The sequence below is a fragment of the Mastomys coucha genome, unplaced genomic scaffold (assembly GCF_008632895.1).
Source record: "Mastomys coucha isolate ucsf_1 unplaced genomic scaffold, UCSF_Mcou_1 pScaffold7, whole genome shotgun sequence".
In the NCBI taxonomy this organism is placed as follows: domain Eukaryota; kingdom Metazoa; phylum Chordata; class Mammalia; order Rodentia; family Muridae; genus Mastomys; species Mastomys coucha.
This window is the reverse complement of record NW_022196913.1, coordinates 32131398-32149194: the sequence shown is the minus strand read 5'-3', so window position 1 is coordinate 32149194 and position 17797 is coordinate 32131398.

Here is a 17797-nt window from a genome sequence, read left to right as displayed (position 1 = left end):
TAACTCCTCTCTTAGTCATCTTCCTGGTGTTATTATTTGTTCCCTGCCTCATTAATCTTGTCTCTACACTCCTTCAAAGACAAATACAAAAAATTTCTAACCAAACTATCAATCAGCTCCTATTACAGGATTACCAGCCGCTGCCCACAGATGAGCCACTGCCCACAGAGGAACCTGGTACAAACATTTACCAAGTGGATCCCGATGGCAAAAGCCAGCAACCCCCATTGACAATGCCCCTAGACAGCAGGAAGTAGCCCAAGAGACACGACGCCCTCATTCCCTTTTAATCATCGGCTTCCCCTTCCCTTTTTCTTTCCTTCTCTTTATAATATAAAAAAGTGAGGTATGTTAGCATCCAGAACCTGCGGCAGATACGGGTGGGTCTACAGACCTGTCGCCAGGGCAACGGCCACCATATTCCCAGAATCCATTGGGTTCAGCTCCCACCTTTATCTGGACTGCTACGTCACGACATATATATATATATATATATATATATATATATATACATACATGGGTACTTTCCTCCATCTTTCTCTCTTTTCTTATTTCTCTCCCCTCTCTCTTCCTGCGCTGCTACCCTCCTACCCCCTTCCAATTAAACCTCTTACACGTGGAACTGCCTGGGTCTGGTGTCTGCAGACGCTTCCCGCCGCGACTCAAAACCCATCAACCTGGCCTTTGATTTTTCAATAACCTTGTGGGTTTTGCTTGCCCTTATTCCAAATACGACTGGTATTTATTTTAGATTTTTTATCTGGTATCTTTATATTTCTTTTTTAGATGGGTTCCCAGATCTATAGCACATTACATATTGCTGTTCCCCAATACAACCTTTATAAATGGTCATCAGACTTCTTCATTGTAATGGAAACAAGTGTCTTCTGCAATCCTTAAAAGCCAAACAGCAAAATTTAAGATCTTCCAACAAGCAATAAAAAAAAAAAAACTCACTGCTTCTTGCATTTATTTCCTCCAAAGAACAATGTCACATACAACAGTATATATTTCAGGAACAGCCATGGTTAGCTCTAGGAGGTTATAGTTAACATGCTCCCCCAACTTAGCATGATCTTGAATCACCTAAGACACTGATTTGAGGAGCTTGCCTCATAATTTGGTGCCATGGTACATGTGGTAGTGGCTTTGTAAACACAGAAGAGGCGATACTCAGGATCTCCTTGAATTTGCATCACAATTCCAAAGATCCCCTAAGGCTCGGAATAGTATAACACATCTGCTGTCCCCACAATGAAGTCCTCAAAAATCACTGTATGACGTGTGAATGGTACAGCTTAATGTCAGTAGAGATCTTACTATATTACAAATATGAAGGCCATTAAATTGCCCATGTAAGAAAGATTTAGACATCAAGTGGAAATAGCCAATGAGAGAGGCTATTTGTGCTGCAGGCATCAGAGGTAGAGAGGTTATGCCAATCCGACTCCATAGAGCCAAAGTGATTCCATCATGAATTCCCGATGCCTAACGCAAGGCTTCAGGATTTCCTGCTTGCTTTTGAAGGCTTTTAGTAATTCTTTAGCAGTATCATTCCCGATGTGTCACATTCCTCCCTTTTGAAATAGGAATGACCCTTGCGATCTTGCATATTCAAACTGTGAACAGTGTGTTAATTTTATAAGGTCTCACAGTTAAGAGATTGTTTTGGCTCTCAGAAGAGATGGTAGATTTATGAATAGTGTTGTAACAGTGAAAGGCTATAAAGACTCATAGGCAACACATACTGTCTTACAATGACTTTATGAGCTTATGGAAAAATGAGGATGAAATTTATGGCTTTAAATTGTATGGTTTTAATTCACATTGACAGGGTTTATATTTATGATGGTCAATACAGATTGGTAATTTTATATGATCTAAAATCATCTAAAAGACAAATATGCGTACATGTCAATGAGGAAATTCTATACTTGGATGCTATGGGGAGGGAGTCTTCTGAAAATGTAAACAGCACTCTTACATCTGAGTGAATGAAAAAGACAGAATCACTGGAGCAATGGCATTTCTTTCTCTCTGCTACCTGATAATGGAAGCTGTGTGTACAGCTGTGTCACTTCACCTGCTTTCCTGAACTGTGTCTCTGTTTAGTATAACCTGAAATAAACTCTTTCTCTCTACAGATAGATTTTAGTCAAGTATTTGATCATAACTGTTATAAATACAATCTGTAAAATTGAGAGACATCCACAGGATTGCTAACAGGTCTTGGTGTCTTGGTGGAGGTATCCCCCATTTTTTTGACTGGCCAGTGGTAAGTGTGGGACTGGACCCCTTCTAATCTTGAGAATTTTGTCCTGTCACTTGGCTTCAGTGTGTCTTACTGACTCCAGGCTGACCCTGTGGACACATCCTGTTTACGTCAATACCTCTCTGATGAAAGAGCACAGGACTGTGTGAGCAATGTTCACAGCCCAAAGGCTACTTTCTCATTATCACAGATGTTTAATTCAATTTTATGTACAAAAGCAATACTCTACAATACTCTGGTTTACCCCAGATCTCCCAATATAGATATATCACAATCTTAAGGTTTTTTATTCCAAATTAAAATGCACATGGTATAGTATCTTTGGTAGGTATAATTACCTACTACTACTTTCATATAAATATATTTCAACTTAATATCTCTATCATATCTACACCCTCCTGTTCCCTGTCTCTGATGAATTTCAATCTTATCATGAATAAATGCTTAATTAGCAGCAACATTGGCTCAAAAAGAAGCATTCAGTATATTTTTTTCCAGCAGCATTGCATTGATTGGGAATTTCCATGCTTACTTCCTTGTTCTTCCAGGTCTGCCTCCAAGCCCTTGTGACCTCTCACTCACAAAGTAGACAAAGAAGCAGGAAGAGAAAGAAAAGGGGAGGGGAGGAGGGGGAGGGAAAGGAAGAGGAAGAGTCCCATATACTCACTGGAGCATGGTCAATCTCACAGTAGCCAGCCACTTAAAAATAACTGAGTCCTTCCCTACCAGGACCTGTTCCAGAAGGCATCAATTGTGAAAAGTTAGAGTTCAGCATGCCTATCACAGTATTTAAGAGTTCTCCTTGATGTTTTCCTGTCCAGGTTGTTGCTTTTTGGAGGAGGAGGAATTGTCACAGAGGCCTATTTCCCGCTTTCTCAACTGTGAGTCTACAGTCATCAATATCACTGCAAAAATAGCTTTTATATTTTTATAGACTCAGTACATTCAAAATTTTACAGTGGGAGTCTAGACAGCAGTAGGATCATTGGTCTTCTTTCAGCGAACTGTCCTCTGGTCAGTAAGAGTCCCCTGGGCATTATAGGCTTTCAGAAATACATGTGTCACTTTACCTGATCTCAAGTTTTCTTTAGAAATTCTGCTTTGGAGGAATCCCATGTAACCTAAACGTTTTCTTTCTGCTATCTCATTCAGTTTTCCTTTACTTGTATCATAACAGATACTTTCCAAGTCATATTTACAGTGTAGTCTCTGTTACTCAGATTCTCCTATGTCTCTCCCATTTTTGTGCTATAGCCAAGATAGGATCAGAGAGGTTCTAATGAGAAACACATGTGTTTCTCCCTGCACCTCCCATACTATTATCATTCATATAATCACACAATTGGTGTATTTACCAGTTGCAGCTAAATTGAGAGCTGATGACTACTTCTAAATAAATATACAATAACTTTACAATATTAATTATTACAAGAATAGACTAGCAAAAATGAACCCTACTAGGTAGAAATTCAACTAGAAATTTTGATTGGAGAATAAATACAGCATAGATTTTAATACTATTTTATACAATAATATAATTACAATAGAGAAGTTCAAACTTACCTCAGATTACTAACAACAAGGTTATTCCAAATGACTCTGAACTATTGTTTCTAAAATGTACTAGTTTAGAATTGACTCACAATCTGAAAAACTTCAGGCAAAAATAGATTGCTCAGGACAATAAATATGTTGAGAGCTATATCAAGGTAAATGTGAATGTTTTCACATTACCAAACAAAACTCAACACTTGTACCCTCTTTACAAATGAGCACTAAGAATGCAAAATAATCTTTATCTGGATTGTGGTTGTTCACCAATAACTCTCTAATTTGTGCAACTGAACTATGTTATTGGCAGGAAAGAAAAGAAAAAATAAATCCTGTTTCCAAACTCAAAATTACCTTCTTTTTAAATTCATATGCATGCGATTGTAGGCAAATACTTCACAAGGATGAGTTAGTTGATGTTTAGTTCTATACCCCATTATTTGATTAGGATATTTGGTATATGGTGGTTAGCTTCTTAAGTTCTTTGTATATTTTGGATATTAGCCCTCTATTGGATCTAGGGTTAATGAAGATTATTCCCCAATCCACAGGTTGCTGATTTATCTTATTGACTATGGCCTTCACCTTACAGAAACATTCCAGTTTCATGAGGTTCCATTTATCAATTCTTGATCTTAGACAATGAGTCATCGGAGTTTTGTTTAGGAAATTTTCACCTGTGCCAATGAGTTCAAGTCTCTTTCCCACTTTCTCTTCTATTAGATTCAGTGTATCTGGTTTTATGTTAAGGTCCTTGATCCACTTGGACTTGAGCTTTGAGCAATGTGACAAATATAGATATATTTTCATTTTTCTACATACAGACAGCCATTTTGACCAGCACCATTTATTGAAAATGCTTTCTTCTTTAAATTGTATATGTTTGGCTTATTTGTTAAAGATCAACTGTCCTTAAGTGTGAGGTTTTATTTCTGGGCCTTCAATTCTATTCTACTATTCAATGTATCTGTCTCTGAGCCAATACTATGCAGTTTTTATCACTATTGCTCTTTAGTAAAGCTTGAGGACAGGGATGGTGATTACCATAGTGATTCTTTTATTGGTAAGTGTTCGTTTCTGCTATTCTGGGTTTTTCCCTTTCCAGATGAATTTGAGAATTGCTCTTTCCATGTCTTTGAAGAATTGTGTTGGGATTTTGATGGGGATTGCACTGAATCTGTAGATTGCCTTTGGTAGGATGGTCATTTTACTATCTTAATTCTGCCAATCCATGAGCATGGGAGATCTCCCCATTTTCTGAAATCTTCAATTTCTTTCTTGAGAGACTTCTGGTTTTCACAGTCTCTGTTGAGTAGTCTGGTGTAATTCTGATAGGTCTACCTTTGTATGTTACTTGACCTTTTTCCCTTGCAACTTTTAATATTCTTTTTTTGTTCTGTGTGTTTAGTGTTTTGATTATTATGTGTCAAGAGGATACTCTTTTTCTGGTCCCATGTATTTGCTGTTCTATAGGCTTCTTGTACCTTTATGGCTATTTCTTTCTTTAGTTCGGGAAGTTTTCTTCTATGATTTTGTTGAAGACATTGTCAGGTCCTTTAAACTAGGAATTGTCACTTTGTCTATTTCGATTATTCTTACTTAGATTTAGTCTCTTGATCGTGTCATGAATTTCCTGGATGTTTTGGTTTAGGAGTTTTTATGTTTTGAATTTTCTTTGACAGTTGTGTCTATCTCTTCTACAGTATCTTCTACACCTGAGATTCTTTCTTCAATCTCTTGTATTTTGTTGGCGATACTCATATCTGTAATTCCTGACCTTTTTCCTAGGTTTTCCATTCCCACTTAATTTTTCTACTTCCACTTTTAGGTCTTGCACTGCTTTATTTAATTCCTTCATCTCTTTGATTGTGTTTTCCTGTATTTCTTTAAGGGATCTATTTGTTTCCTCTTTAAGGGCTTCTACCTGTTTACCTGTGTTTTCCTGTATTTCTTTTAGTGAGTTATTTATATCCTCCTTAAAGGACACTATTATCTTCCTGAGATAGGATTTTAGGACAGCTTCCTGATTTTCAGATGTATTGATATATTCAGGGCTTGCTGTTGTGGGAGAACTGGGTTCTGATGATGCCCATGTATATTAGCTTATGTTGCTTATGGACTTGTGCTTGCCTTTTGCCATCTGGTTATCCTTGTTGTTTGCTGGTCTGGGTGCCCCGTCTGAAGTCTGCCTCTTTTGTCTCTGAGTTGCTTCATGTCTCCTGTTGGGCCTGCGGCCCTGGATATAGCAGACTACCTGTGAGACCTTCCAACTGGAGGCTCTTCAGAGAGGCAGAGAAGCTGCTGATCTGTTGCTTTGGCTGCAGTAGATCTCCTGGGAGGCCTTCATGGACTGTAGTTTATGTTTCTTTTTGTGCAGGAGAACTGCAAGGAAGCTTTCAGTCTGTTGACTCAGTTACTCTGCGTTCCATTGAGCCCCCAGGATGTTTTCAGTCTGTGGTGTCAGTTGCCCAATTGCCCTGTGTACAGAGGAGCTCCCAGGATGCCTTCAAGCTGTGTTTCTTTTTCCAGGGGAGCAGACAAGCTGGCAATCAGTTGCTCAGTTATCCTGTGTGTAGTAGATCTCCTGGAATGCCAGTTGCCCTGTGTGCAGCAGATCTAGAATGCCTCATGCTGTAGTGTCAGTTACCCTGAGTGCAGTGGATCTTCTGGGATGGCTCAGGATATGATGTCTTCAGGGGAGCAGACTAGGTAGCAGTCTGCCCAAGCAGAAAGGAGTGGGCAGAAGTGGTACAGCTATAATTCTTGATATGTACCAGAATTGAAAAGTTTTGCCTTATTGTTGTTCATCCTAAGGGGCTGCAAACCCTTCAGCTCCTTCAGTCGTTTCTCTAGCTCCTTCATTTGAGACTAAACCACCAACCAAGGAGCACACATGGTGGGACTGATTGCTCCAGCAGCATATGTATAGTAGAGGATGGCCAAGTCAGTAATCAATGGGAGGAGAGGCCCTTGGCCCTGTGAAGGTTCTTTGCCCCAGTGTAGGGGAATGCCAGGGTCAGTAAGCAGGAGAGGGTAGGGTAGTGAGCGGGGGTCGGGGGTGGGGGGTGGGGGGTGGGGAGGGAACAGGGGTTTGTTCTTGATGTTTTTTGTTTTGGAGTGGAAACTGGGAAATATGACATGTAAATAAAGAAAATATCTAATAAAAGAAAAAAAGTTTTGCCTTAGTGGATGAGATATACATTTAACATGGTTGTTTGAGGAAAAGGAGAGCCTTTGGAGAAGATACTTTTGATCTAACCCTGAATCCACTTAATATATAAATCTGACCAATGAAACAAAGTGGCACAGGGACAGTGTAAAGGTAATGAGAACTAATGGTTATTCTAAAGAAGAATATGGAGTAAGGGAAATTTTGTTTTGTTCTTTAGTGCCTCTTACTGTGTAAAGCACTGTGAATTATTCCTACATTACCCATTCCTGTGTAAATATGAGCTACTATATAAGAAAGTCAAATGACTCATAGACAATTAGTTTATTACAGAGACTTTTATGTTACATACTCTGTATTTTCTACTATTTGAGAAAATAGTTGGAATAAGAAATGAAATAAAGATGTCTACTAACTAAGAAAGGTTTCTGTAGTACTCATGGCTACCTTTGTGGTACTCACTACCAAGCCAAGATGCTAATTGTTGGTCTGGGCACCTGAAAGTCTCCTCCAGACTAAGTCAAGGAAACTGTAAAGGTGGTCATTGATTCTGGACCTAATTATATATATGCATATTGTAACAAGAATAATGGGGGAGATGATGAGAGAGAACAATGTGAATCCGAAGAACCTCTTCATTGCCAGCAACCTGTAGGCCACCTGCTTTGAGAAAAGCTGTTAAAGGAAGGCTCTCATGGATCTGACAATAGACTATTTGGAGCTATGTCTTATGCAGTGGTCAAAGGGACTTTATCCAGTAAAGGAGTTATTCCCCAATGATAAGGCAATGTTCTCACCAGCAAAATAATGTTTGTGGATGCCTGGGAAGTGATGATAAATGAACAGTTAGTGATAGCTCTAGAGGGCTTGCCTACTGCCTAAGATAATGAACATAGAATATGCCTACAATGCAGAATATTGAAATTACTGATGAGGCTGCCCTATGAATAACCTCTTTTTTGATAAGAAACTCACTCCTTTTGAGTCTTATTTAAGACAAGCTTGTCTGATATAATACTCTGTGGGACTTGGTTTAGGATAAAAATCTAGGCAATTGTTCTATTTAAATCCTCATGGTCAAACAGCTGCAGACTGTTGCAGGGAAATGTGACTGAGAAGCAAATTAATAGTTTTTCACTAATTTTGTCTGACAAATGTTTGTAAAATGCCAGAAACTCTGAAAACATTTGAGACTATAGAATAAAATGATAAAAATCAGCAAACATTAAATAAATGCAACCTTTATTTTTTACTATAATTATTTTTCTTTAATTTTTGAGAATTTTATACATGACTATATAATATTCATGTCATTTCCAATCCTCTGTTTTCTTTTTCCTCCTTACTATCCCCTTCTTAACTCATGACTTCTCTAATTGTCTTTGTTATACACACACACACACACACACACACACACACACACTCTCACACTTAGAGGTGACCACCTAGCATTGGTAAACTTAACATGGGCTTGTCAACTGGAGAAAATTTATTCACTCTTATCTATTGTCTCCTTATAGCTCAAGAGTAAAGAGCTTATAAGCTTAAATCAAGATCCATATTTGAATATTGATTGGTGTGGCTCCTGAACTACTTGTGCAGGCAACCATATTGCTGAGAGCTCACAAATACAACATTCTTGTCATATGTAGAATACACTATATTGCAGCAGTCATCCTATTCTTCTGGATCATATACTCTTTCCTCCCATTCTGTGAATTCCCTGAGTCTTTAGTACAGAGGTTTTGCTATAGAAGTTCCATTTGGATACATACACCACATTCTCTTCACGTTGGTTAGTTTTGATTCTCTGATATAATACTTATGTGCTGCAAAAAGAAGACTCTTGCAAGAAGTGTGAAAGATACATTTACCCATGGATAAAATAAATATTTAGAAGGCAGTTGAGTAAGATAAAAATTTAATAAATTACTAGCAGTAGATTCTCTTCACCAGCTTTGGATTCTTGTGTAGGGTTACAATTCTAGGAAGAATTCTCTCCTATTAAGAGGTCTTAAGTCAATTCAAATAGCTGTTGTTCATTCCTAATATGTTACTATCATTGTTGTATCCTTGGTGGTATACTGCTAGGCTGGTCATTGATTTGGATCCCAGTTAGGTGAGACTTTTGTTAATGTTTCTCCCTTGGAACAATGCATAGTACCTTTTGATACTATTAGAGCTTTTCTGTGGGTGGAGTTTCCAGTTTGATACCAGGCTAATTCCTCCAAGACCTATGAGTAAAGTATGCAGTGTAATATTATCATTAGCAGTAGGATATTATATGAAATTCTGGAAGGAACCAAGACCTAGAAAAAGGTGTTTGTTTTAGACATACATCTGTTGGTCCTCCTGACAAATTGTAATTTGAGCTTGGTGGAGTAATGAATATCTTCCAATGTACATCTGTCCCCAAATACTTAGAGGTATTATCCAAGGCTTTTAATATTAAAACCAATCTTTGAGAAACTTTCATTATATTTTGTTAGCACCTACTATTTCACAGATACAGACAGCCAGTACCATCTATAAAACAGTAGATGGAACAGATTTGAATTTGCAGAAAAATATTATATATGAGTGAGGAGTGGTACACCCTAATGTAATAAGTAGTTGAAAGTATGCTGTGATTCAGTGTGGTGACCTTTCTTCTAAGATTAGTCACAGGTGTGACAAGTGAAGAGCCAGATCAAATGCAAGACAGTGAGATAAAGACAGCATGTATGATGAAAGAAGTTTTCTTTCCCAAAATACCATGATTTTGTCAACTAAGTAATGGGGTTATAAATGTATGGTTAGGCTACAATAAGAAGATAAGAAACCCATTAATTTTTACAGGATAAATTTAAAAGAAATATTTTATGTATTTTGCATTTCTATTCCCCAGTAATCAGAAATTCCAAACTATTTGACTTCCTTAACATTTAAATTAAATATTTTAAATTTTCTAGTAAGGGAGTACTAACAGACATCTGAATTAATATTACTCTGATACTAAGAATAGACCAGGAGCAACAAAAAAGAGAACTCAGGTAAAATTTCACCTGCCCCCTCCAAATAAAGTGTATCTCCCACAAACTAGCAGAGGCATTGCCATTTTGGCTTTACCTATACAAGTTCACACTTTGCCTTCAAAAGTCTTCTTTCAGAGATTGACTCTGGAATATTCTCCTCATTCTCAACTTTGAGGCATGTTTAATATGTCCTGTACCCTTGCCATCCCATGCCTGAAAATTCAATGCACTGGGTACTGTGCTGCCAAGTTCTGTGGCAAGATTAAGAAGAAGACTGGTCCCATCTTTATCACTTCAGATTGGTAAGGAATACTAACTACTCTAGTGTGTTGTGAAGAGCAATGAAAGAGTCTCCTATCTCCTTTGCTGTACCTAAAGTTGCTCGCTCTATGAAAGAAATAGAAAAAGCAAGAAGATATTGGCATGCTTTGTTAGAACCTGATAATTTTTTTCCTTAATGGCTGAAAAACAAAACCAGCATACATATCTTTTAAGGAAGCAACAGCAGGCCCTCCAAATATTCAAGAATTTTGAATTCACTTATAATGCTAACATTTACTGTCTTACATGCTTGGAAAAGCACCTAAGGAATTGTTATTATATCTGTTGTAAACTTGAAAGTAGGTAGTTAGAATATACAACACTAAAACTTGTAAGAGTTTTGAAAAATTCTTAAGCCAACTTGATTAGTTATTGCCTCATACTGTAGACTTATTTTTGTTTCTGATGTTCACCATAAATAAAATGTAAGAGTTTATTTAGAAGATAAATCATTTTCATTCTACATGATATGGAGAATTCATGCTGAGACTAATCATAATTTTAGTGCTAATGAGCTTTTATAGTTCTAGATACCAATATACTAGTGAATAGTTTGAAGCATTTTAGGGTAAATTTATTTAGCCAAAGATAACCTGATATGAAGACAAGCAAGATATAATCACTAATCCAATTGTGCACAAATCTTTTTTTTTAATTATTGTTTTTAATTGGATATTTTCTTTATTTACATTTCAAATGTTTTCCCCTTTCCAGGTCTCCCCTTCCGAAATCCCCTAACCCATGACTCTATGAGTGTGCTCACCCACCCACCCACCCTCTTCTGTCTTCCTGCCCTGGCATTCCCTTACACTGTAGCATCGAACACCCTCAAGCCCAAGGCCTCTCCTTCCACTGATGTCCAACAAAGCCATCCTCTGACACATATATGTCCAGAGCCATATATGTATACTCTTTGGTTGGTGGTCCAGTCCCCAGGAGCGCTGGGAGTCTGGACTGTTGACACTTTTGCTCCCTCCATGGGGCTGCAAACCCCTCAGCTCCTTTAGTCACTTCTCCAACTCCTCCATTGGGGACTCCATGCTTAGTCCAATGGTTGGCTGCAAGCATCCACCATTAATTTGTCCTACTAACAGTGTCCTTTGCCTTACAGAAGCTTTGTAATTTTATGAGGTCCCATTTGTCAATTCTTGATCTTAGAGCATAAGCCATTGGTGTTCTGTTCAGGAACTTTTCCCCTGTGCTGATGTGTTTGGGACTCTTATGGAAATAAAAGAACACTGTCTCATTTTATGAAAATCTTTTTCTATAGATAGAATTCATGTTCATGTTTGTTAGTCTACACTAATCTGAACACTTGAGACAGGGGATTTCTTAATTTCCAATAGGAAGCCCACAGTGAGAATTTTGTTAAAAGGATGGAATGTAATTAAAATTGCATAATAAACATGTGTTTTTGTATGACTATATTACTACTCTCATCTGGACAGTGTGTACAAACTCTTTACAATTTTATACGATTACTTTGAAAGCCTCATGAAGATTAAACTGCTAAGAATAAACATCTGTTGCTGAGTACTGGCAGTTGAACATTCAAAAAATGAAGTACACATATCAGTACACTAAACTCTCTGGGAATATTGCAGAACACTTTTGCTAACTACCTTTATGTCAACTTAACACAAGCTAAAGTCATCTGAGAAGAAAGAACCTCAATTAAAACGCCTCCATAAGATTGGGCTGCCAGCAGCCTGTAGGACATTCTCTTTCTTTCTCTCTTTTAAAACATTTCCCCTTTTATTAACCATAAAATTCTTTCTCTCACCATCTTTTTCTCTCTTCCTTCCTTCCTTTCTTTCTTTGTTTGTTTGTTTGTTTGTTTGTTTGTTTGTTTCTTTCTTTCTTTCTTTCTTTCTTTCTTTCTTTCTTTGTTCTCTTCCTCCTTTTACAAAAAGATGTATTTATTTATTTTATGTGTATGAGTACACTGTAACTGTCTTTAGAAATACTGGAAAACTGAATCAGATCACATTACAGATGGTTGTGAGCCACAGAGTGGTTGCTGAGAATTGAGTTTTATTGCATTATAATGAGAAAGGTTACATGATTTCAATTTATCTGAATTTGTTAACAGTTAAAAACATATTTTAAGTAAACAGAATTAAATCATGTTCTTGTTTTCCTTTTGTACCCCAAATCCTTCCAGAGACCCCCCTTTAATGCCTACAATACCTTTTTTGTCATATTCTTTAAAATTTATAAAATATTATAACAATAGAAATGAGTATTATAAAAGTTGTCTGACATAAAACAAAAATCAATCAATTTGAGTCTTATGTAGATTCTTGTCTACAGCAATACTGAAAATACATACGTTTTTCTCAATATAAATTTTAAATAACTGCAAACATATTAACTATATTTCAAAATAATACATCACTATGAATATTTTCTTAAATGAACATAAATATATAAAGTGTTTTTGTTTGTTTGTTTTGTATTAGTAGAGCTTAAAATCTTGGCTCTTACTGTGGTAACGATACAAGAGTTACAAACGTAAAGCAAAGCATTCATTCTCACTCTTTGTTGTTCTCTTACAAGCCACCTCCCAATTTAATAGTCTATATTTCTTTTGGTTATATAAATACTTTTAAAATTTGTAAGATGTCCTGAAAACCATAGCATAGTGTAAAAACATGAAATAAACAATACTACTAATAGAGAGGCTGAGATAGGAGAAGCAAGATATCAAGGCCATTATGTTGTACCCAGCAAGACACTGTCATGAACAAACAAGCTGAAAGTGTATATGGATTGTATAATATTGGACCTATTTCTCCAATTACCACATTAGGGAGACCATTGGATGACAGTCTAATTCCTCATAATTTTGGATTTCAATCGATTAGGATATGTTGGTAATATTAATTTTCATATTAAGATATTAATAAAAAGTAATTGTTACTTATGGTTGTCTTTGTCGTAAGAAGTGGAATTAAGTTTGTGTGGATTTGTTGAAAGATTACTTTCTTGCTTCTTCTGGGGTGTAATTTTGCTCCTTATGTGGATGTTTTCCATCTATTACCCTTTGTAGGGCTGGATTTGTGGAAAGAGAGTGTGTAAATTTTGTTATGTCATGGAATATCTTGTTTTCTCCATCTCTTGTAAATGAGAGTTTTGCTGGGTATAGTAGCCTGGGCTGGCATTTGTGTTCTTGTAGGGTCTATATGACATCTGCCCAGGATCTTCTACCTTTCATAGTTTCTGGTGAGAAGTCTGCTGTAATTCTGATAGGCCTGCCTTTGTATGTTACTTGATACCTTTTTCCCTTACTGCTTTTAAAATTCTTTCTTTGTTTAGTGCATTTGGTGTTTTTATTATTATGTGATGGGAGGAATTTCTTTTCTGGTCCAGTCTATTTGGAGTTCTGTAGGCTTCTTGTATGTTCATGCATCTCTTTCTTTAGGTTAGGGAAGTTTTCTTCTATAATTTTGTTGAAGATATTTACTGGCCCATGACCTTGGGAGTCTTCACTCTCTTTTATACCGATTATCCTTAGATTTGTTCTTCTCATTGCATCCTGGTTTTCCTGGATGTTTTGGGTTATGAGCTTTTTGCTTTTTGCATTTTCTTTCACTGTTGTGTCAATGTTTTCTATGGTGTCTTCTACCCCTGAGATTCTCTCTTCTATCTCTTGTATTCTGTTGGTGATGCTTGCATCTACAACTCCTGATTTCTTTCCTAGGTTTTCTATCTCCAGGTTTGTCTCTCTTTCTGAATACTTTATAGTTTCTATTTCCATTTTTAGATTCTGGATGGTTTTGCTCATTTCCTTCACCTGTGTGATTGTATTCTCCTGTAGTTCTTTAAGGGATTGTGTTTCCTCTTTAAGGGCTTTTAGCTGTTTACCTGTGTTCTTCTGTATTTCTTTGAGGGTGCTATTTATGTCTTTCTTAAAGTCCTGTATCATCATTACGAGAAGTGATTTTATATCTGAATCTTGCTTTTCCAGTGTGATTGTGTGTCCAGGACTTGCAATCATCGGAGTACTGAGTTCTGATGATGCCAAGTATCCTTGGTTTGTGTTGCTTATATTCTTATGCTTGCCCTGCATCACCTGGTTATCTCTAGTGCTACCTGCCCTTGTTAAATCTGACTGAAGATTGTCATTCTTGTGATCCTGGTTGTGTCAGAATTCTTCAGAGTCAAGCTGTCTCTGTGATCCTGTGATTCTGGGATCTATGACCCTGGGCTTGTTAGAGCACCTAGGAGTTGAGCTTCCTCTGGGTGTTTTGGGAATGACTGCAGAGTTTGTGCCCAAGGTCTGCTCAGGTCACCAGCCGGCCCAGACAGACCAGAAGCAACCCGAGCCACTAGACTGGCAGAGTTCCTGAGTCCTGCTGGTCCCAGTTACTCCTGGTGTTGGGACAGATGTTGTATCCTCCTCACCTCTGATCCTGGGTGTGTTAGAGCAGCTGGAAGTGGATCTTCCTCTGGGTGTTGTGGGACTGGCTTGTGCCCAATGTCTGCTCAGGGCATCAGCCCAGGTTGCTGAGAATTGAACTCAGGATCTTTGGAATAGAAGAAGTCAGTGCTATTAACCACTGAACCATCTCTCCAGCTCCTGTAAGTTTTCTTTTAAAAAAATCATACAATATATATGAATACAGTTTCCATTCTCATTGTTCTTCCCAGTTCCTCCCTACCTTCTCTCCCATCCTGAGCCACTCCCTTCCTATCTCTCAGAAAAAAAATCAGGCTTCTAAAAGTTACAACCATACATAAAATAGAAAGAAATAAGGTACAAAAAAACTCTCATATCAAAATTGAACAAACCAAGTCAACAAAACACTAAAAGAGTCAACAGAAGGCATAACAGAGAATCACTTGTTTACATATTCAGGTGTCCCATAATGCTTCTGAATGCCATTATATATATGTTCTTTTTAAAAAACATTTCCCATTTTATTAACCATAAGGAGGTACATATGGAGAGAGAGAGAGAGAGAGAGAGAGAGAGAGAGAGAGAGAGAGAGAGAGAGAGAGAGAGAGAGAGAGAGAGAGAGAGAGAGAGAGAGAGAGAGAGAGAGAGAGAGAGAGAGAGAGAGAGAGAGAGAGAGAGAGAGAGAGAGAGAGAGAGAGAGAGAGCATAGAGAGCATAGAGAGAGCATGGTACATGCTGGTTTGAATAATGCTTCCCCAGAGTTTGGGGCATTTGAAACACTTGGTCCCCAGTTAGTTGTGCTTCTTGGGAGGTTTGACAAACATGGCATTGCTGAAACAAGTGAGTCATTGAGGGAAAGGCTTTGGGAATTTAAAATAGTATGCCATTTCCTATTTGTTTCTCTAATTTCTGCTTACAGTTGAAAATGTGAGCCCTCTGTTTCCTGTTCCAGCCACCATTCATGCTTCTTGCTTCCTTGATTGGCACTTATACCTCTGGAATCATTAGGCCCAACAGACCCTTCCACAAATTTTCTGGGTCATGATGTTTTATCACAGCAATAGAAAAGTGACTAACACTACATAAAGGACTAATTAAATGTGGACTATTACATTCAAGGACAGTAACATTTTCAATACACTGTGCTACTTGCTAATGTTGTATTTTTTGATAACTATTTGTAAGAAAATGAATTAGCAAAAACCACAAGTTTGATTTTATGTCTAGAATACCAAAAGGATTAGTTTCCTTTCATACTTCATAGAATGTTAAAATCTGCCAAATGATGAAGGGATAGGATGTTTTTAAGTCAGGATTGCACCCTGTAGTCTGGCTGACCTGGCTATGTGGACCAGGCTGGCCATCAACTCTTTTTTAGGACTCTCAGGACAACGTTTACAAGGAGTGAGGATATCAGAGAGCTCCAATTTATTCATTAGATGAGTGAGATTGCTTCAACTTTTTCTTTCCACACTTGATATTGGGTATAGGTTTCATATATATACACATACACATATACATGTATATTCAATATATATATTGAGAACACATATATGTTCCATCTAGTCCTAATGTCTCTATCACTTTTACAATACACCATCATGATGGATCTGTAAAAGGCTTGTCTGTATTCATTGAGATGATTAAGTATTTTAGTCTTTAAGTTCATTTATGGACTTATACATCTTGAACAAGTTTTGCAAATCATGGATAAAACTAACTTAATAATGTTGCATATTCATTTTTATGTATGTTTGTATTCAGTTTGTAATTATTTTACTCAGTCATTTAGAAACTATATTCAATAGGGATATAAGCCAGTCATTAAGTTTTTGTTGTATCTTTACAGTATTAATATTAGACTATCTTCTTTTAAAGTCTGGTTTCTTCTATAAATCAATGTGGACTAGAACATCTTTTTATTTGGGAGGCTTTTTATTACTCTTTCAGTCTCCACATTTGATATTGATTAATTTAGGTTATTGATCTCTTCTCGGTTTAACTTTGGTGGCTTAAAAGATTCTAGAAATTCTCTTATTTTAAGTTTTGCAACTTAATATTGGACAGGTTTTTAAAGTATTATAACATTCTTACATTTTTGTGTCAGTTGGAATGTTTCCTTGCTCGTTTCTAATTACATTAACTTGAACCCTTACCCCTTTGCCCCTGCTTTGGTTAATTAGGCAAAGGGTCTGTTGATTTTTTTTTTTAATCTTCTAAAAGTTGTTAAGTTTATTGAATCTGTATTTTTTTTCTTTTGACTTCTATTACCTTGGGCTCTATTTTTTTTGTTTGTTTTCTTGTTTTTTACTTATTTTAGATTTTTGAGTCATATCATTAAATTATTCATGTGTGTGCTTTTTGATTATTTTTAATAAATGGAGGTAGAGCTATAAATTTCCCTTATAGGGATATTGTGTGACCCAGAAGTTTTGATATGTTGTGTATTAATTTTCATTGAATTCTAGTAATTTTCTTATTTCTCTCTTGGCTTCTTTGCAAGACATTTCTCACACTCTTTGTAAGTTTACAAATGTACAAAAAACATTTTAGTTGCTGATTTTAATTTTTATTGCATTATAGTCAGGTATGATTCTTGGAGTTACTTCAGTATTTCTGAATTTGTTAAGATTTATATAGTATCCCAGGGTTGTTCTATTTTAGAGAGGTTTCCATGTGTTGCTAAGCAAAATGCATATTCTTTGGTGTGTGGTTGAATATTCTGTAGATGTCTCTTAAATTCATTTGATGTATGATGTCATTTAATTCTCATGTTATTTTCCATAATTTTTGTCCAGATGACAGATGACTTGTATATTGGAGAAAGTGAAAATTTCAACCACTGAGTATTAATAGCTAGTGTTAATATGTTTCCTTAATTCCAGCAGTACACTTTTATGAAATTTGATGCTGTAGAATACAGAGTGTGTAATTTTGGGATAGAAGTACCTGTTGGTTTTTGATGTTGTAGAACATGGACTTGATAATTTTAGGATAGAAATTCCTCTTGGTTAATAATTTTCTTGGTTACAATCATGTGTTCCTCTTTACCTTTTCTGTTTTTTTTT